Below are 21,872 nucleotides of genomic sequence, written 5' to 3' on the forward strand. Positions count from 1 at the left end.
AGCCGTACTGTACTTGCTCTGTGCACATGTGGGACAGGAAGAGACATATTCCACAACATCTTTGTTCATTGTAGGCCACCAAAAGTTTCTTTTCAGCAAATCCAGTGTAGCGGCACGACCCTTATGTCCAGCCATGGGTAGATCATGGCACCAAGAAATAGCTTGGGTCTGTAACGCTTGGGTAGGTAAATAAAAAAAGTTGTCTTTGAATACGTATCCTCCTTTATAAACCAAAGAGGTTTTTTTTCAGGGATGTGGTCTTTTGGCCTTCTAATACTTGTTGTAAAAAGCTATTGATGGTTCCGATGAATTTCTTCCCATTTAACAGATATTCCTGTTCTGTATAATTCCCAGATTCTTCTCCGTAGCTGCGGGAGAGAGCATCTGCTAAGTGATTCTCTTTCCCTGGTAGGTATGTAAGTTCGAAATCAAATTGGGAAAAATAATAAGCCCAACGGGCATGACGTGAGTTTCTGCATTCCATTTGCTGGAGAATACTTAGGTTCCTGTGGTCGGTCCGAACCTGAAACGGGTATCTAGCTCCTTGCAACAGATGACGCCACTCCTCACAAGCTTGTTTGATTGCCAGCAGTTCCTTTTCGATCACAGAATAGTTATTTTCGCTGGATGAGAGTGTCCTGGAGAAATAGGCGATAGGATGTTCGAGTTGGTATTCCTTCCGTTGTAGAAGTGCTGCCCCTATGGCCCCTTGTGAGGGATCGGCTTCAACGATAAAGGGCTGTGATTGGTCAGACTGCCTGAGGATAGGTGCAGATGTTAATACTTGTTTGAGCTGATGAAAGGCGGAATCTGCTTCAGACGTCCAGTGAAATCTCATCCCCTTTTTCAACAAAGCCGTAATAGGTAGAACTATGTTGGAGATACCTGTAATGAATTTCCGATAGAAATTTGTCAGACCCAAGAACTTCTGGATGTCTTTGACTGAGTTAGGAACAGGCAATTGTTGATGGATGCAGTCTTGTTAGGGTCCATCTCTATACAATTTTCAGACAAAATAAAGCCCAAATATGGAACTGTAGAAACCTCAAAAAGACATTTCTCAGGTTTGGCTAACAAATGGTGGTTGCAAAGTCTCTTGAGCACCTCCCATACGTGTAGACGATGTTGTTCTAGGGTGGTAGAGTAAATCAAGATGTCATCTAAATAGACCACAGTAGATTTGAACAAGAGATCACTGAATATTTTATCCATGAATCTTTGAAACTGGGCTGGCACGTTCACTAACCCAAAGGGCATCACCTTGTACTCATAATGACCTAAGGGAGTTCGAAAGTCTGTCTTCCATTCGTCCCTTTGTTTTATACGTAGGAGATGGTATGCCCCTCTGAGGTCTAGTTTGGTGAACCATTTTGCCCCTTGTACTGCTTCCATGATCTTTTTTATCAAAGGCATAGGGTATCTGTCTCGAATAGTTTGACTATTCAGACCCCTAAAATCGATGCATGGTCTGAGTTCCTTAGTTCCTCTCTTAGGAATAAAGAATAGGGAGGGTCCAGCTGAAGAAGTAGATTCTTGTATTAAACCTTTCTGTAAGTTAATTGCGAGGTATTCCCTCAAAGCTTCCTTCTCCGGAAGGGACAAGGGGTACATTCTCCCGAATGGAACCACCGCATTGGGTACAAGATCAATCTTGCAATCTTCGGCTCGGTGTGGTGGAAGTGGCCTGGGTTGAGTATCCGTAAAGACATCGATAAATTCTTGATAAGCCACAGGTATGGAGCTGATACTTCTTGCAGACACCGTACTTGCTTGATGAGAATGTTGTCCTTCTTCTACCAGGCATGACTGCAAACAAAGGTCTGATCTGAATTCCACTATGTTGGTTTCCCAATTAATACCAGGTTTGTGCTTTCTTAACCAGGGTATACCTAGTATCACAGGGAAGTGGGCTGCTTTTATCAAATCAAACACAAGTGTTTCATGATGAGTCTTCATCTTACCCTTGATTTCCTTGGTTTCTTGTCGGATAAGACCCGAAGACAGTGGGGTGCCATCCACTGCTTCTACGGGTATGGGTTGAAGTTTTTCTCTTCTGGGAATGGCGTATTTACTAGCCCATAGGTCGTCCATAAAGTTCCCAGCAGCACCACAGACAAGCATAGCGAGACACTCTACAGCATGGGCTGACGTCCATTCCAGGACTATTTTAAGGACCATCAGTTGGTTTGAAGGAGTACAAGTTATGGGTGGATTCATAACACAGGGATTAGCCAATGAAGCCCCTTCCGTGTCCCTGCTCAGGGTCAGGGTCTTTCGTTTCCCGATCTTCTAGGGGGTACATCCAGACAGTCTCTTACGAGATGCTTCTCAGAACCGCAGTACATACACAAACTTAGGTCTTTTCGTCTTTTTCTTTCTGCAGCACTCAAGGGACCCCTCGCTGTTCCTATTTGCATAGGCTCTTCAGTCTGAGGAAGAGATCTCTCCGGAGCACTAGGTGGGTAGGAGGAGGGAGTCGACAGCATGCTAGGTTTGGTTTTTCTTCTTTCTGCTCATCGTTCAGACATCCGATATTCTATTTGCAGGGCTAGGGCTACCAACTCTTGAAAGGAAGAAGGCCTGGCTACCCGGGAAAGTTTGTCTTTCAAGTCTTCATGTAACCCTCTTCTGAAGAGTGTTTGTCTTGCGGAATCAGGCCAACCAGTCTCCAAAGCTATCCTCTGGAAGTTCGAGGCATATGTTTGTACATCAGAAAGACCCTGTTTGAGGTCCAGAATGTTTTCATAAGAAGTGTATAATGCTTCAGTTCTTTCGAATCGTTCTCTGAATTGTTGCACAAAAGTGTTGTAATTATTCAACACTGGGTCTGATTCTGTAACCAACGGGGCAGCCCATGCTAGAGCGTTACCCCCAAGGTTCGAAATGAGGAAGCCAACCTTTGCCCGGTCAAATTCATACATTTTAGGCCGGAAAGTGACGTAAACCCTACATGCGTCGAGGAATTCCTTAATTCTTTTGGGATTATCTTCGTACTTCCCACAAGGTAATGGCATAGGTAGAAGATCACCCCGAACCTCTTCTCTCTGAGTCATCTGTTGCCTCAGGGCGGCATTGTCAGCCTTAAGAGCTGTGTTTTCAACTTTCATAGTTTGGAGCTCGGCAGTTATCCCTTGTATGGCATTGACCAATTCTTGATACTGTTCTAAGCTAGCCATCTTTGGGCGTTGCAAACTCTCATGCGCTGAACAAATGTGTGCTTTAGTCCCCTCCTCCTCCTCCTCACCTGTACTGGGTTCTTCAGAGGAACTATCTGTCTAAATTGCTCTTCTTTCTCTCCAAAGGTTGTCCGGTCCTTTCTTTGTGAGTTTAGGACGAGCTCCACCGGAGGCCACCTTCCCAGCTGGCAAACAGCCAAGCAAAGGGGCCCTCGGGGAGCCTGCCCCCAAAACCAGGGAAAAGCGTGGCTAAAAAACCCTGGAGTGCTGGGATGTTGACAGCACTGTTGATACCTCGGTAAGACGGCGTGCAGGTGTAGTTTGAAGAGTAGACTCCAGTTCCCAGGATGCACTTCTGGAAGCAGGTGGAAATATCTCTGTCGAGATTTAACAGGAGCGGGCAGCCAGGAGGGATTCGGTACTGAGGACTGCAGCGGGAGTGCTGAAGGCTGCAGCGGGAAAGGAAGCGTGCCGGGGGCGCTACGCAAGGGCAGAAAGAGACCCCGGAGAGGAAAGCTGGAAAGAATCTCTCGAGGCGAGCAGGGGTGGTTAGGAGGCTCGGGAGACGCGGAGAACAAAGGAGCCGAGCCAGAGGGAGAGAGGCTCGGAACCGGGAATACTGAACAAGCGGAAGGGAAACGGAGGAACAAGGAGGAATAATGGTGGCAAAGGTAGGAACAAGGACGAAGGAAACACAGCGTGTAAACCTGGCGGGGAAAAGCAAGGTTGCAACGCATCGACTTCCTTGTGTGACGCTTATTTAAATGCGTCATTACGTGCGTCTGTGCGTGGAAGACTAGACCGCTGACTGTGGAATGGAATCAGCCCTTCTTCCATTGCCTCCATAGTTTCCATGGCGTGCGCGTCATGACAGTATAACCCCTTCGCCAAGGCCTTCCTCTAGGCTTACCTGGATGGTGTCTGTGGAATAGGCGTAGGAGTCTGGATGCGTGTAGATTCCTGGCTGGTTCCCATGACCTTTCCGTCCAAGGGTATCCCTTCCAAAGTATGAGGTATTGCAGGACTCCGTGCTTGTATCGAGAGTCCAAAATGCGTGATACCTCAAACTCTTGGGTGTCATTCAAACTAGGAATCTTTCTCTTGATAGGTCTTGCATAGGGATCAGGTTTATAGTCTTTCAGAAGGGAGGTATGGAATACTGGATGTATTCTTCGCAGGGAGTGTGGGAGATTTAACCTAAAGGCCACAGGATTGATCTGTTGTTCTATGGCAAAGGGACCAATATATCTGGGAGTGAATTTACTGGGATGTACTCTTCTGGGCAGATATCTAGTGGACAGCCATACTTTGTCACCAATTTTCCAAAGGTTGCAACGCATCGACTTCCTTGTGTGACGCTTATTTAAATGTGTCATTACGTGCGTGTGTGCGTGGAAGACTAGACCGCTGACTGTGGAATGAAATCAGCCCTTCTTCCATTGACTCCATAGTTTCCATGGCGTGCGCGTCATGACAAAAGACGAGCGTGGAGCCTGCTAACGGCAGTTCCCGCTCTGACTCCGATACCCTGTGTCCGTGTCATTCACTGCACGTATTATTACGTGCATCACTGCATTGGGCCTGATCCTCCTCACGCCTCACACATCACACTGGCGACGAGGCTGGGGATTCCCTGTGAACCCGTCGGAAGGATCCTCAGGTGTTCACGGTTCCCCGATAGCCCAGGCTTGCTAAGCTACTCGCGCCGGGCAGGAAAAGTTGGGGAGCCTGAAGAGAAAAAAAAAAAAAGATGTCATAAGCCCGCCGTCGCTGACTTAAACAGTAAGTGCTGCGCTTCCTGTTCCACCCGCAACAGCTAATGGCTAATTATACAAGACCCAGCTGTGCCCCAGCATGCCCACATAACACGTGAGAGAGGGGGGAGGCTGAAAAAAAATCTTTTTTTTAATAAATATACTTCATCTGAAGAGAAACAAAAAATCTATGTGTGAGGAGTAAGTCATTTAATGGACGTTATCTGAAGAAGAAAAAAAAGAGCACAACAACAGGGAACCCAATTATAAGCTCAGAGGGAAATACTGCCTCAGTGAAAACAGTAGTACAACCTATACTAGTAATGAGCACCTACAGAGACAGTAACACAATTAAAAGGCATAAACCTTCTGCCACTGGCGAAAGCAACAACACAGCACATGCAGGCACTGAGCGTCTAGTAGCTCATAAATTAATTTTGCAGTGTCATAAACCTGAAGTTTCAAATATGGCATCAAAAATATCTCATTTTATGTGAACAGCACGTTAGAACCCTACACACGTGGTGACTTTACTGATTCATCTACAGCCAAGCCATGCTTGTCAAGAAGAGGTGGAAAGGAATAAGTGTAAACATGGCAGATGACATCACAACGCCACAGAAGTTGCAAAACCAAAGGCGGAACCCAGACACCAGCACCTGGTTAGATACTGCACAGGGTACATTCATGCAACCTTTCCAACCATTTGGGACCCGCATTTGCCTTCGGTGGGAATTGTGGTTACAACAGTTTGAACTTTCCCTCCACACCCGCAAGATTGAAGATGAAGAGATGAAGAGAGCATTTCTCATGCTTAACCTAGGCACCATGGCCCTTCGCATTTTCAATGGCCTACCAAACCTAGGTACAGATGATGACTACGCTACTGCTAGAGACGTCCTCACGAAGAAATTTAAACAAAAAGCCAGCCATGACTTTGAAAGATTCAAGATGAGTCAAGCCAGACAACGTCCACAAGAAAACATTGATGACTTTCATAGTTGGCTGAGAGAGATGGCATTGTCATGTGATTTTCCAGATGAGGAGTTTGCAGTCTGGCAACAAGTCATACATGGGCTGTCTTCGGAGAAGTTAAGGTGTGCAGTTTTAGCTGAAGAAGGCCTCCCGCCTGACACTATTCTGACAATGGGACGATTACGTGAAAGGACAGAGGAACACGCGGCAGAAATGGAGCAGATTATAAGCCATTTACCACTAGACGCTGATCTGTCGGAGAGCAATCCTCCAACTGTCAATGCCCTGAGGCACCAGAGGCCACAAGGAAAATCACCCAACAAGAAGTCAAAAGACTGCATATGGTGTGGAGGACAACACAGCAGAAACGAACCATGCCCTGCATACAGCACTATGTGCCATAAGTGTGGGAATGAGAATCATTACGCATCGGTATGCTTAAGTTCAAAGTCAACTAGAGATACTACTGGCCGGGGGAAAACACCAAGACACAGAAATGGTGTAGGAACCAGAGGATCCGCCACGCATCGAGAAAAGCAACAGCACCGTTGGGAAAGAACAAAAGAGAAGAGCCGGCAAAGCAAAAGTGGGTGCGCACGTGCCATTGGGGGTGAAGAGTCTGACAGTGCTAGTAGCAGTGAAGAAAGTCAATCTAGCAGGGAGACATCTCCAGTTAACTCCAGATGTAACTACAATCAGAAAAGGGAGAAAGCACATATGATATCAGCTGTGAAACAGGGAAACAATAATAATCACAGTGGTGCCAAGTCACGAGGGTGCACAGTGCTAGTGGAAGATATTCCAGTTACCATTATGATAGACACTTGAGCCACTGTAAATGTTATGCCTGTCTCCAGATTGGACAAACTGAAACCACAGCCGACGCTCAGACGGCGCTCAGTCCTGTTGTACGCGTATGGTTGTAAGAAGCCTCTCCCTGTAACAGGATATTTTAAAACAACACTCTCACATTGTGATGTCAGCTGCAAAACTCGGATCCATGTTGTAGATGCTGGCATTGAAACACTGTTCAGCTGCAACACGGCTGAAGGCCTAGAAGTAATACAGTTCAATCTTGCAATCCAACCTGAGAACATTGAGACTCTTCTAAAGAAACATGAAAAACTTTTCCTTGGTATTGGGTGTCTCAAAGGCCGTTCAGTGAAATTACATATCGACCCAACCATTGAACCCAGAGAAGTGAGGCACAGGAGGGTCCCCTTTCATATGAGAGCTGCTGTAGAAGCTGAACTGAATAAATTAGAAGATCAGAAAATCATCGAAAAAACGACAGCTACCCCCTGGGTCTCTCCCATGGTAGTCACGGCAAAACCAAAACAACCAAATGCAGTGCGTATCTGCATTGATATGCGTCTTCCAAATGCAGCTATTGGTAGAGAACGACACATTATGCCAACAATTGATTAACTGATCGTAGACCTCACTGGTGCAACTGTATTTAGCAAACTTGATCTTCGATCTTGCTATCATCAGATTCGGCTGGCCAAAGAATCGCGCTACACTACCACTTTCTCATCACATTTAGGTCTCCGACGATATTGTCGCCTTAATTTTGGGATATCCTCAGCAGCGGAGATTTTCCAGAATGAAATTCGAGGAGTGCTCCAGGATCTGCCAGGTGTCACTAACATTAGTGATGATATCTTAGTCTATGGAAGAGCAGAAAAAGAACATACAACTCGGCTAGCAGCGACTTTGCAACGACTAGAAGAATCAGGACTCACACTCCATGCTGAAAAATCAGAGTTTGCAAAGAAGTCACTGAGTTTTTTTGGTTATGTATTCAACGAAAATGGTGTCTCCCCAGATCCCAGTAAAGTAAATGACATAAAAAATACAAAAGCACCATTGACTGTGTCGGAAGTAAGGAGTTTCTTAGGCATGGCTTCGTATTGTGGCCGTTTCATCCCAGATCTTGCCACGGTTGCTGCCCAACTACGAGAACTCACAAAAGCAAAAACTGCATGGCAATGGGGCATTAGAGAAGAACAAGCATTCCTGAAAATAAAAGAGTCACTTTCCAGTGATACCACTATGGCATTTTGTGACATTAAACTGATCCATGCCTACAGCTTGTGAAAACTGCTACTCTGACAGGTGAATGGAAGACATTCATATCGGCAGTTGCTGGAAGAACACAGTCAGCGCAGGAATTCTTACAGGCACTATTTGGGATACACCATGAATTATCCATATCAGTAGAAGGGCTAATCCTAAAAGGACATAGAATTGTGCTCCCACTGTCATTACACGAGAGAGGAGTCCAGCTGGCACATGAAGAACACCACAGTGTTGTTAAAACGTTAGCATACCTAAAGTCAACGATCTGTCTGCCTCATATGCAACAAAAAGTATTAGCTTTTATAGAAACCTGCAGTGCCTGCCGATCTTCTCGTCGCCTAGGACCGCCAGAACCCATGGAATACCTGCCAAGAAGTACTCGCAGGTGGGAATCTATCAGCATTGACTTTTGCACTGTCGCTAATGAAGCATACCTATTAGTGGCAATTGATGAACACTCTAGGTATCCTGAAATAGAACTGGTCTATTCAACAGAAGCAGAAGAAGTCACCACAGCTCTAGAAAAAATGTTCGCTACACATGGCATTCCGTCAGCGATTCGTAGTGATAATGGCCCACCGTTTACAAGTAAAGAATTTCACTGCTATGTAAAAGAAATTGGGATACGTCATCATCACATTACACCATACTGGCCTCAAGCAAATGGAGATGTGGAACGATTCATGGCATTTATCAACAAAGTTATCCGAATTGCAAAAGACAAAGGCCGTAGGTGGCTTCCTGAACTTTACAGATTTTTACGCATGTATCGTCTGACGCCACACTCTTCTACACATGTTAGCCCGGCGGACTTAATGTTCCAAGTGCCCATCCAAGGAGGTTTACCCCTGCACCACTCGTGGAAACCAACCCAAATTGATTGGGATAACAGTGAGTCAAGGAGGCGATTACATAATGCAAGAGAGGATTTAACCAGGAGAGCAGTGACAAGTAAAATACAAGTTGGTGATACAGTACTAGTGAAAACTCGAAATATGAAAGGGAAAATGTCACTACCATACGAATCAGAACCTTGGACAGTAACCCAAAGAAAACATGGCCTTGTGTCAGCCACGCAAGGGTGAGAATCAGTGTCAAGAAATGCCTCCCATTTCCAAAAAATACCGCCAATACTGTGGGAGGAAGGAAAAAGAGAAAACTGTGTCAGTGAAAATCAACTAACACAGACCAATAACTCTCAAGAAGGGCCAAGTGAGAAGACAAACTATAGGTCTCCAGCCTGTCTGAGAAAAGAAGAAGAACATGAAGACACGCCTCACACTCCCACACGAGAGAGGAGTGAGAGGTACACACTGAGGAGACAACCACTACCGTCGACGAGGCTGAAAGACTATGTTCTTAATAGTATCTACACAAGGTCACGGTGGTAATTGATGAGGAACACACGGAAGACAACAGAGGTTAAAGGACTATGTTGTTATATTGTGAAAGCCCATCATTAACACAGATGCTTTATGTTTGAACAGTTTGTCTAAAAGTTTTCTTAACGTTAAGCATTTTGCTTAAATACTGAACATCATTTATGTTTGATTAATTATCCAAAAGTTGATGAGGAATGTGATGTCCACGTGACCACGGTCACGTGGACATCTGAATTAAGACGAGCGCATGAATAAAGACGAGCGCGGAGCCTGCTAACGGCATTTCCCGCTCTGACTCCGATACCTTGTGTCCGTGTCATTCACTGCACGTATAATTACTGCGTCAGAGCATTGGGCCTGGTCCTCCTCACGCCTCACACATCACAGGAGGTTTCATGAAAATGCCAGGTATGTGGTACTTTGCATACCGTATTCGCCGTCGACATTTGGGCATTAAAATTCTTTCTGCGTACAAAGCGGAATGCAGATAACTGTTTTCCCCGTAGCTTATTTGTAACCTCCATCGTGTTTTCATCCGGAGGTGCTGGGTCAAATCCTTTCCAGGGTGCCCACTGAGAAGGGCAGACCCAGGCAGGTCACAGCATAACTATTAAGATGCCTGACTTCGGAAGGGTCACCTGCAGCCCCCATGTTTACCTGGGCCGCGCCACTTGTGCACGCACTGGTAGCAGCTCTCTTTTGTAAGCATCCACTCCTCTTCAAACAAATGTTTCCACTGTTTTGGCTGAGGGCTTCCTTTGAAAAGGGTTCCCGTCCTCTAGTTGGTGTTATTTCAGGGGTGTCTGAAGAGCGTGTCACCGGCCAAGGTAAATAAAATGGACTGGCTGATTGAGCGATGGAGGATCCCATTGTGGGCATTGTAAGAGAGCTCTGTGGAAGGACTTCAAAACAAAGCTCAGGATGGCGTGCTAAAATGGCTGCCTGACATGTTTTGTGCTTGGCTTCATGCCTCACCTAGCCGCGGCCTCTTCCCCTCCGAAATTCTTTGTTCGACTTTGTGTGTTGCTCTGCTTTCTATTCCCTCATTTCTCTTATGACCTTGATTCTTCCCACCTTATTCAGGTGTTTATTTTTAGAATTTTCCAAACATTCAAGTGATGGGGGCCCGGCATTATTTTTCTTTTAAAATAATTGAATAGACTCATGCATTTGGAGAAGATCTTTATTAGAATCTTCATACACAAGTGGCCTCATCACAAGTTGGACAGTAACCCCGGTGGTAATACCAACGGGACTATTAGCGTTACCACCAAACACTCCGGCACTATTAGCGCCGGATCACAGGTTTGGCGGAATGGTAAGTCCCCATTCCCCATTGGGCCCATTCTGGAATTCTTCATTCCCCATTGGGCCTAATGGGAATGTTCGCCGCTATTACCGCTGGTGATATTACCGCCTGAGGTAATAGTTCTGAAAGTCAGCAAAATCGTGGCGGATTTGCCCCCAGCTCAGAGCTGGGGGTAAATCAGCCAAGCCCGTGATTTGGCGGACCCTTAAATGTGGAGGTAATAGTGTTACCGCTGCATTTAAGGGTTACTGCCAAACTCATGATGAGAAGGAAAGAAATTACCGACTGGCACCACGTGAAGACAATGGGCCTAATTCTGAGTTTAGCAGATTAACCAGTGGTAAATTTGTCAGATGGAATTACTGTTATTGTCATGTCATCACTTTGGGATTGCAGGTAAATCCTCCATGTTCTGAGGTGGTGTTATTCCCTATTTGGGAGTCATATAGTGCTCTGTTGGGGTTTGGAGCAATTACCCCCAGTGGTAAATCTGTTTGTGGTAATTCCTCCATTTCGTGGAGGAAAAGACTCCAGCACTTTATCTCCAAAGTTGAATTTGGCTGTGCGGTAAAGGTGGCAGTAATTCCGTTACTGTCCCTATTTTACCCCACAGCCAAACTTGGAAGGAGGCCCAATGTGATCACCAATACGCACAAAGGTCCTGCCGCTCCTTTAGTATCTATTGAGCATTTTATGCACCAGGCGCACTTCTCACTGCACCGCGGCAGTTTTATAGCCGGCTGTACTAAACATGTTTGCCGCCATACCTTCAAGATATCAAACTGTTATTGACCATTTACTGACTTTTGAAACAGAAATCTCTCCTGTTGCTTAATTATTCGGTGTTTTTATAACCTAACGACTGGCACTCAGTTTACTAATCTTCAAAGATTAAACACGGTGTCCGATCGGGTCAAACCTGTGCTTGGCATAGAACTCTGCAGCAGGCACGCAACCCACACAGTTATGTCCTTTTGTGAGCCTAAGGGACATCAATTAGAGATCAGCATTCAACCTGGATCGCATTTGCTACCCCTGTTAATATCCTTGGTATCCCTGGCACTCTCCTGCAACCCCGGGTCATACAGGCACTTGCAGTGGTCACTGGGCAGTTCAATTAAAGTGTCAAAAAGTGATTGATTGCCCACAAAATGAAACACCTATTGACCTGAAATCAAACACTAGGGTTTTGAAATGTTAACTATGTGCGTTCCTAGGTATTACAATCACAGATGTTTGCACTACCAGCACGAGAACCCCACGCAGGGCAGGGGTGCCAGGTTGATCTATTGGCATTAGGTTTCCGAACCTTTGCCACTCTATCTCCTGGCTTGAATTCTTCGGAATCCTCGCGGTGTAGAGAGCTGTGAACGTCTGCACACGTTCAGTGCATGTGTGTTTATGTGTCATATCCTTGTTTGCAGTTTGCGCATGCGTGCCTTTCATATTTTATGTGGCACTACTGGGCCTGATTCACAGAAGCGTTTTGTGATGGCGCAATCCCATAGGACAACGTTCTGTGAATCAGACCTACATTGCAAACTGTGCAACGCACTTCTCCCACTACTTTTGTACATTTCAGAAATTACGTCCTTTTCATAGAGTGTGTAGATGCCGAGTGAGGTGGATGAGTGGGTTAAGGGCTTGCTGCTAGAAACCTGTAATCTCATGGCATATTCTAATTCAAGCAGGATCAACTCGTGCTTTAATCCTTTCGATGTTTAAAAATTGACGAGCATTTAGTTAAAATAAAAAAAAGGCCGGTTATTTAATGCCTAATGAAAAGGAAATTCACACAGCTATATCTTCTGTTATGATATAAAACCTTTTTAATGTGCTAATCACCCCAGAGTGGTTTTAATGCACCAATACCTTGTACGAGAAAGGGGCATCTTGTGCCCCTGCTTGTGGGAACCAGACTGCAGTTAGTGGAGGAAGAAAGAAAAACAGGGCTAACAATAATTGGCAAAGCCAGTAGTTTGGGTGTTTACGGCTAAGCTTTGCATTTTGCGTTAATAGGTACCAGAGTGCAAGGAGGAGAGTGCACATTTCCAGAGGAGGATGCGATAAGGGCTGCAGGCCTGCAAGAGAATGAGAAGGAAGGAGAATAGAGCAAAGGAGGAAATGATTGAGAGGGGGTGCCATCAATGATGAACAAGAGAAAATATGAGCGAGAAAGGTTGGGAGTGATAGGATAAGAAATAAAGCGAGAGTGAGAGGTAGGATAAGAGGGGGTGTGGTAGGTGGGTTGTAGCGAGAGTTGGGCAGGTGGGGGTAGAGAGAGTAGGTGGGATAGGGAGGGTGAGGCAGAGAGAGTGGCAGTATGGTGGGAGGATGGTAGTAGAGAGTGGTGAGGTAGGGTGTGTGGTTGGGGCTAAGAGAGGGGGGGTGGGTGGATGAGGGGAGAGTGTGGGATGGGTTGGTGGGGATAAATAGAGTGGGGGGTGGGTGCGATGGTAAAGAGAGTGTGCATGGTTTGGGAGGGCAGGGATAGAGAGAGAGGTGTTAGGGTGGGTGGGGGTAGAGAGAATGAGCGGTAGGATGGGTGGTTGGGGGTAGACAGAGTGGGTGTAGGGTGGGTGGGGGCAGGGAGAGTGGAGGTAGGGTGGGTGGGTGTGGATAGAGTGTAGGTCAGGTGGGTGGGTAGGGGTAGAGATAGTGGAGGTAGGGTGAGTGGGTGAGGTAGAGAGAATTGAGGTAGGGTGGGTCGTGAGAGAGTGCTGGGTGGATTTCGGTAGAGAGAGTGGTGGTTGGGTGGTGGGAGTAGAGAGAGTGGCAGCAGAGCGGGTGGGAGTAGAGAGTGGAGGTAGGGTGGGTGGAGATAGATAAAGTGGAAGTGGGGTGGGTGGGTGTGGGTAGAGAGGGGGGTAGGATGGTGTGTGGAGGTAGAGACAGTGGGGGGTAGGGCAGGTGTGTGTGGGTAGAGAGTGTGGGGATAGAGAGAGTGGGGATAGAGAGATTGTGAGGTAGGGTAGGTGGGGTAGAGAGAGTGGTGGTAGGGTGGGTAGAAAGAGTTGTGGAAAGGGTGTGGGGGAAGGGAGAGTGGGGATTGGGTTGTTGGGTGAGGGTAGAGTGAGTAAGGGTTGGGTGGGTGGAGCTAGAGAGAGTGGGGGTAATGAGGGTGGAGGTAGAGAGAGTAAGGGGTGACAGAATGGAAGTAGGCTGGGTGGGGGTAGAGAGTGGGGTTTGGGTGGGTGTGAGTAGAGAGAGTGGGGTTTGGGTGGGTGGGAGTAGAGAGAGTGGCGTTTGGGTGGGTGGGGTAGAGACAGTGGGGGTAGGGTGTGTGGTTTAGGTAAAGATATATTTTATTTGTATCACGCTCATACACAAGTGTTTCAGAGCGTGATAGTGTGGATAGGGATGTAGGGTAAGAGCGAGCAGGGGAGGGTGGTTGGGTGGGGGTAGAGAGAGTGGGGGTAGGGTGGGTAGGGCTGGGTGAGTGGATTTGGGTTAGAGTGAGTGGGGGTGGGGTGAGTGAGTGACGGTAGTTGGTTGGGGGCCAAAAAATATGAAGCAGCCTTGCGAGGACTTCTCAATAGTAGCCCAAAATAGTCCAAACAGAACCCAACCAGCAAACAAAATGGAGGTGTGGTGGGTGGGTGGCAGTACAGAGAGTCGTGTGGTTGAGGGTAGAGAGAGTGGGGGCAGAGGGTAGAGAAAGTGGGTGTTGGGTGGCTGGGTGAATGTAGAAAGGCAGCCGCAGGAGGACAGAAACACATATGCTGTCAAAAGTAGCACAAAAATCGCCAAATTGTCCACAAAAAATAGCTGAATATGAAATCACTGCGCAGCTGGGACATGGAAAATCCAGCACCTGACTTGCTTCTTACAACGCTGGTAATTGGAGAAAATATTGTTAGGGAACTTCTCATTGGGTAGACGGCAGAGGAGTATGGAGGAATAGATTTTTATTGATTTGGCAGTTTCTTGCCATGGCATTACCCATTGCTATGCCAACCAGATATTCACAGTTCAGAACCCCCATTCCCTCTCTCTCTTCTGTAACAATGGTGTTGGCAATGTATTGGTGCAAAAATCACCAAACAAAAAGTAGGAAAAGGATAGGGTTGAGTGGAATTAAGAAATGGGGAGGATGCAATGGTTTTGTGGTAAAGGGGAGATTATTGTATAAAAGGTGTGTGTGTGCTTTTTTGTGAGGGGGGGAGTAGGGAAGAAATAAGTAGAAACAACCCTACAAGTGTCTTTCCTGCATGGCCTCTCCATGTTGGCAGATTTCGTGCCTTGAAACACTTGTGTATAGGCGCGTTATAAAGCAAATATTATATCATATCATTCAATCATGCCAGCTATGGGGAATGTGGGGCTGGTAAATTGCCACTCTCATGGTACCCAAAAAAAATGCCTTATACATATAATGAACAAAATCACTTTTGATCATTTCCTCATTACACCCTAATCATGACCACCATTTTCCCCCTGGGTTGCATTCACCAGCATCCTGTGTGTGTCGCCCAATGGCACTATCCATGGCAATCATGCGGTTCCATGCAATAATGTCCCAGCAAAAAGGACCCCTGACAAAGAAGTCCCTGTTTTTTGCGGAGACATTATTACATTGAACATGCGGGGGACACCCCCGCAACCTCTGTTTTTAAAGAAAATGGGAGCAGGGGCCATCCCCGCCCACAACCCGTCCCATACATAATGTCACCATATATGTATGGGGACATTATTACCTGATACCAATCATGCTGGGTCCATTCCAAGAAACATAGATTTTCATCTCTCATCGCTGATGCTTTTTTTTTTTATTATGGAAGTGTGCTACTGTTTAATACAATAAACTTTCCACACTATATAAAGATAAAACAAATACAAAATATCCCTGCTGTTTTACATCCCCTGGTCATTCCAGATCGTGCAGCCCCGAAGGCCAAGGAAAGGCAGTGCAGGAACCGTGGAGACCTGCTCGGGGATTGATGTCAGCATGGCTACTGCCAAAAGATGTGCTCCGTTAGGGGATAAAATAGCCCTAGCGCCACCCAAAGTGATTACTCATTCTATAATCACAGGTGTGTCACGGAAAGCGAAAACAAAGTCAGGAGGTGACAAACTAACGGCAAGCCAATGGAACCCGCAGAGTAATCAGTCAGCATGCTCCATGGGAAACGTAGGACACACCAGGGGGAAGGGTTCAAGTGGTGCTCACTATTGTAAATGCAGTTATATCCTCTATGAAGTAGGAGCCCTGAAAGAAATAGTATTAAAATTAAGTGGAGCGATGATTAAACTTCTAGAAGTAGCAGCATCGCCCTCTGTGAGTAACAATAACCTGACAGATACAATGGCTACATCACAGGCCAGAGGCACCACGAGCACTAATACAGGGGTAATTATCCGCCCAAAGGGGCGGGGAGGGGGGAGCTTCGAAGAGAAGAGTTTAATCCGTCACGAATAATATGACCAATTGCCACAGTATAAGTGCTACTGGTCATTTGGCCGCCACAATGGGAGGAATAGCAAATGCGAAAACGCCATTCTTCACCGGGAGAACAGAAACAATAAACATCCCTGCACCAACATATACTGAGACAAGAAACCCTTTAAAAGGGTTATAATAATCTCTCTTGCCCAGCTCCTATTGGGGTGCTGAGGTTTAGCAAGTCCCGTTGGGGAATGCTCAGTTTAGATGCACAGAGTACCAAAAGTCCCTGAAGGAACATGGGAGAGCGATACCTCACTTACAAATGAATGCATTCATTGCATTGGAAGCACTAGGGGACTGCCACTCCATCATACGAGATTACCTTACACGCTGTGAGAGGGTTTTACACGCGCATTGAGTTTAGAGATCCTAAACCTGTAGAAGGTTTGTTTGCAGTTGAATATAGGACCATTCCACTGTCGGGGTCGGCCATTGAATTGGGACCTTTTCCCTCTCGAGGTATAGCTATACCGCTCTATCCTAACCCTACTACGGCTATAGCAGCAAATCATCTGACATGCCAACCAAACTAAGTTGCCAATAATTGTCAAAATAGGGTGTACGCTGTCAAAGGGACAACTAAATGGACCCTGAATAATGATTTATTGGCAGCTGACCACTCCACCTAGGCTCTTACAGCTGCTCACTCCCTAGCACTTCCCTCTTGATACACCTAGCACTTACCCCACCACTCCCTCATCCCCCTCTCTCTGAACTTGTACCTCCTAAATGCTCACAAGGCCTAGTAGGTCTGTCTCTATCTTTCACTGGTATGTTTGATTTTCATTTCCATGTACCCTCCCTGCTGCCCTGAGGGAGCTTTGAAACACAATGTACTTGATGTATAAGCACCTTACATATGCACAATAAATAAATAAATAAATAAATAAATAAACACATGGGCCAGATTTGGACGAGATGGATTGACTAACTGATCGGGAACTCAACCTAGATCTTCCATCAGAGAACACGGATACTAACGTAAGCATCTGTCCTGCGAATACTGTGCCCCCAATCATAGACCCAACAACTTTAAAAGTACTACCGTGGAGCATTGCAGGAGTAGGTGAAAACCTTGGTATGACGGATGGAGTGAATATGTAAGGTCTCAACGTATTATCTTTTTCCAGGAAACTTGGCCATTAGGTAGTGTATATATACAAGTTTTTGCAATTTATTACATCCCGGCGAAACAAGGACCCAGGAGCAGACCGAGTGGAGGCCTTTGAACATGATAGACCCCATTATTACCTGCAAAGTGACAGAGTATGATACAGGAACACGTGATGTTCAGGAATTCCATTTAGAGTAGAGTGCAGACTCAACCATTCTTTCACTAAACGTCTGTAACCGGACTTCAATAGGAAAAAACTCTGAATAGAAATAGCTAGAAACAGATACGTGGGTAAAATTCATATTCTAGTAATGGGGAATTTTAATTTACGAATGGAGCCACGGTCCATGTTGGAGGGAGTGATGGAGGAGGAAGATCTGACATGTGCGCTTTCTGAATTAAAAGCTCTACCACCTTAAAAGAATGCAGAAATATGCCATACAGCCAGGACCCTTTTCACCCTTGGAATGAGGGCATGAAATGGTAAGTTTATTGGCGACCAGCCAGCTAAACACACTTATGTTGTCAGTAGTAAATTGTTGCATATTATGATAGATATGATAGTTTATTTATATAGCGCCTATACACAATGTGTTTCAAAGCGCTTCAAGGAAAGGAAGGGAACAAGGGAAAATACAACGACATTCTTACAGGCCATGAACAGTAAGGATGTGAAATTAAATATCGTACTCGGCCTGACGACATTTCAGATAGTGCAAGTGCTATGACATAGATAAGGAAAGGAGTAGGAGAGTGGGAACAAAATGGAAACAGACAGGCGACTACCATACTAGGCCTGACAACATTTCTGGTAGAGCCGGAGGAAAACAAAAGGTGAGGGAGAGGGGTGCAGAAAGGGAGGGGAGGAACAAAACAAGTGACTATGGTACTAGGCCTGACAACGTTTCAGATAGTGCTGGAGGGAGGGGGGGGCAACAGTAAGGGGATAGGGGAGCGACAGACGAGGTTGCTATCATAGTATGTCCAGGGACAATTCTGATAGAGTAAGTGCATGGAAGAAAATAAGGGGAGGAGGGGAGGATATAGGAAAAGGGAGAGGGGAGGTGAGGAGAGAACAGAGCGTAAGCAGTCAAAAAGAGTGGAGAAGCAAGAGAGGAGAGCGAATACAATTGCAGAAGTCAGTACTAACACATAATGTTGCAAGCCAGGATACAAGATGAAGATGGAACAGCATGATTCAGGGCCACCATGAGTACAAGATGCAAAGGAAGTCCAGCATGAGTGTTGAGAAAGAGTGATGCACCGTGAATCAATGATGTCCATAAAAGTAAAATCCAGCATTGGCCACAAGATGGTGATGGTGAAACCAGAATGTATCAGGACAGAATCCTGTGTGCAGGAAGGGGGGGGGTGCACAAGGGAACAACACAGGGCACCAGAGAGGGTGGGGATGGCCTGTTGGGACAGAGGGTGTAAACACATGTTGGTGCATGCTTACCTGCTGTCTTAGTAGGGGGTCGGACCCTGGATCCCCCTGGTCCGAACAGGTCCAAACAGCAATAGCCCTTTTCTTTGACTGCCCTTCACTTTGGACGCCCGGGCGAGAGAGGCCATTCATCTAAGAGTTAAGAGCAGGAAGGAAGAGGCAGGGCTAAGAAGGTGGGCCGTTCTTAGGCCAGGTGACCTAGATCCACTTACACCTGCTCCCCAGCTGCAAAGGAAAAGAGGCTGGAGGGCTCCTTAAGTAGGGAAAGGAACGGCAAGCAGGAAGGCATCAGGTGGGTGGGGCTTAGGTCAGGTGACCTAGATCACCTTACACCTGCTCCTCAGCTGCAAAGGAAAAGAGGCTGGAGGGCTCCTTACGTGGGGAAAAGAGCGGCAAGCAGGAAGGCACCAGGTGGGTGGGGCTTGCTAAGTGGTGAAAAGGAGTGGCAAGCAGGAAGGCACCAGGTGGGAGTATTGAGTATATTTTAGTGTCAGTTGGTGGCTGGCAGGTCACGCCAGGTGGGCGTATTGAGTATATTTTAGTGTCAGTTGGTGGCTGGCAGGTCACACCAGGTGGGCGTATTGAGTATATTTTAGTGTCAGTTGGTGGTTGGCAGGTTACGCCAGGTGGGCGTATTGAGTATATTTTAGTGTCAGTTGGTGGCTGGCAGGTTACGCCAGGTGGGCGTATTGAGTATATTTTAGTGTCAGTTGGTGGCTGGCAGGTTACGCCAGGTGGGCGTATTGAGTATATTTATATATACAGGTTATAAAGACTTTTAATGTAGACACAACTTATGAGAGCAACCATTGGTCACTTGTCATGCAAATAATGTGTAAGGATGGCTGAAATCCTCAGCTACTAACATGATAAGCAAAGCCAATACCTTAATTGAAGTTTCAGGCAATGCACGACATAAGATCAAATGGGAAGATTTAGAGGGGAGTAATTGTCCCACTCATCTATATGCAGGGATCATGGGGTATATAGAGCTTTTTGCCTACCCAGATATTATGGATAGTAGAGTAGCAATGGCTACCTACAAGGCAATGACACAATGGCCCTCATTACGACCCTGGCGGAAAGGGGTTTACGCCGGCGTAAACCATGGCGCCCCTTTCCGCCTGAGTACGAGTTCCCGTAGCGCCATGGTGATTTTTACGCCTGCTTTTTGCAGGCGGTAAAATCCATGGCGCTAAGGGACCTTGTTGTTAATTACGCCACCGTAATTTACGGTGGCGTAATTAACGCCTTCCCCACTCCCATTATACCCTATGGGGCAGAAATGGGAATGGGGAAGGGTAAATGGGGATTGGGGACTTACCATCCCGCCAAGGTCGGAATGGGGCGGTAAGTCCGCCAACCACCATGGCGGAGTTGGCAGCTTAGCGCCATGGACCATGGTGCAAATAGCACCATGGATCTCCGCCAAGGTCGTAATGAGGGCCAATGTATGACAGAACCTAGGAAAGCAGTTCCCTCCAGACAACTCAAGGGGCAGGGTGGTATGATTCTACTGTAGCAATAAGAAACGAGAACTCATGGTGGGTATGAAAGCTATGGCACATGATGCCCCTAAAGATAGCCGCGTCCTGAAATGGGATTATAAATTATTCATTTCCAGAGAAAAAAAAGGAGTTTCCAAGAGCGAATGGGATATTTTACATAAAGCAGCCATGAATAAAGATAAGTGGTCATTTCTGCAAAATAGGTGGTGAAGGCATCATAGAGGAGAGAAATACTCTTCACGGTACATAGGGAGCACATTTTAAGGGGCTTTATAACAATTCACCCCCTTTTAAAATTGATCCCCCTGCTAATGGCATGAAGGGGATGGCAGCACCCTGAGATGTACCCAACACGATGCAAGGGAGGCCTTTCTGATTCCAAAAAGTGTGAAGGGCTCTGGGCTAGATATGATCCCGATTGATCTATATAAATCAGAAATTGACATCTGGTCGCCCATATTAAGCGACCTTTTACTGCGATTTTCTCCATGATGACCTAGGAGCCCAAATCCTGGACTACTGCGGAAATCCTTCCGATATTCAAAAGAGGCAGCAGGGAGAATCCTGCTAACTATCGCATCCTTATCAGACCCTGCAGGGAAGATGTCTGGAAAGGCTTGTGCGCCACCATTTGCAGACGTAGGGGGGAAATAATAAACCGTCATCAAGCTGACTTCCACCAAGCTCTGGGCATAACAGACCAAACATTCCGCCTCTTTAACGCCTCCAAGAGTATGTCATTCTTAGGTGAGTATACATCTATCTTTCTTTTGTAGATTTAAAAGTGGCGTTTGACGGGGTCTCAAGGGCAAAATTATTTGAAAAATTAAGGGATGAAATCATTTCCTCAGCCCTTCTCCATGCTATTCAAAGCTTGCATAGGGGACATAACGACTTTGGGCCTCATTATGAGTTCGGCGGTACAGGAAAAAATTGGAGGTAATTCCTTTACCTCCAATTTTCCTACACCACCAAAGTGCACGTTTTTCAGTATTACCTCCAGTGGAATTACCGGGTGGTAATTCTGCTGATTTTTGGAGTTAAAATGGAGGATTTACCTAAAGGTAAATCCTCCACTTTAATCAGAGGAATTACCACCCGGTAATCCGCTGGGAGTAATTCTGCCAAAAATCCCCAATGGAGCCCTATGGACTCCATAAAATGCGAATTTACACTGCCTACAACCACTTGCAATGCTGTGATAAACCCACGAGACCAAACAACGTAACAGTAATACCATTTGGCAGTAATACGCAGTATTACCACTGAATTACCTCTAAACTTGTAATGAGGCTGAAATGTGTCAGGTGGAATCTGGTGGGCAACACCACGGAGGCTATATCTATTAAGAGGAGGGTTAGATAGGGATGCGTCCAGATCCTTATGCTTTTCTGTAAGGTGTGGGGCATTGATACTGACGCACCTTAACTGGGGCCAGAGAATATATAGACCTATATAAAAATAAATGCATGAAACTTGATCAGGGTAGCAATACAACGATCCAGTTCCATGAAAGCTTTGGAAACGGTGCCTTTTCATAGGCCCTGGATGTGTACAATCTGCAGGTTAAGGCAACAGCAATATATGGTGCTGAAATCTGAGGCTATCAACATCATGCTGAATTGGCAGTTTTAGAACAGAGATTTCTGACCAGAGGGCTCCATCTGCCTAAAACCGCA

The sequence above is a fragment of the Ambystoma mexicanum genome, chromosome 4q, assembly GCF_040938575.1.
Source record: "Ambystoma mexicanum isolate Mex_15411 chromosome 4q, UKY_AmexF1_1, whole genome shotgun sequence".
Classification (NCBI taxonomy): Eukaryota; Metazoa; Chordata; class Amphibia; order Caudata; family Ambystomatidae; genus Ambystoma; species Ambystoma mexicanum.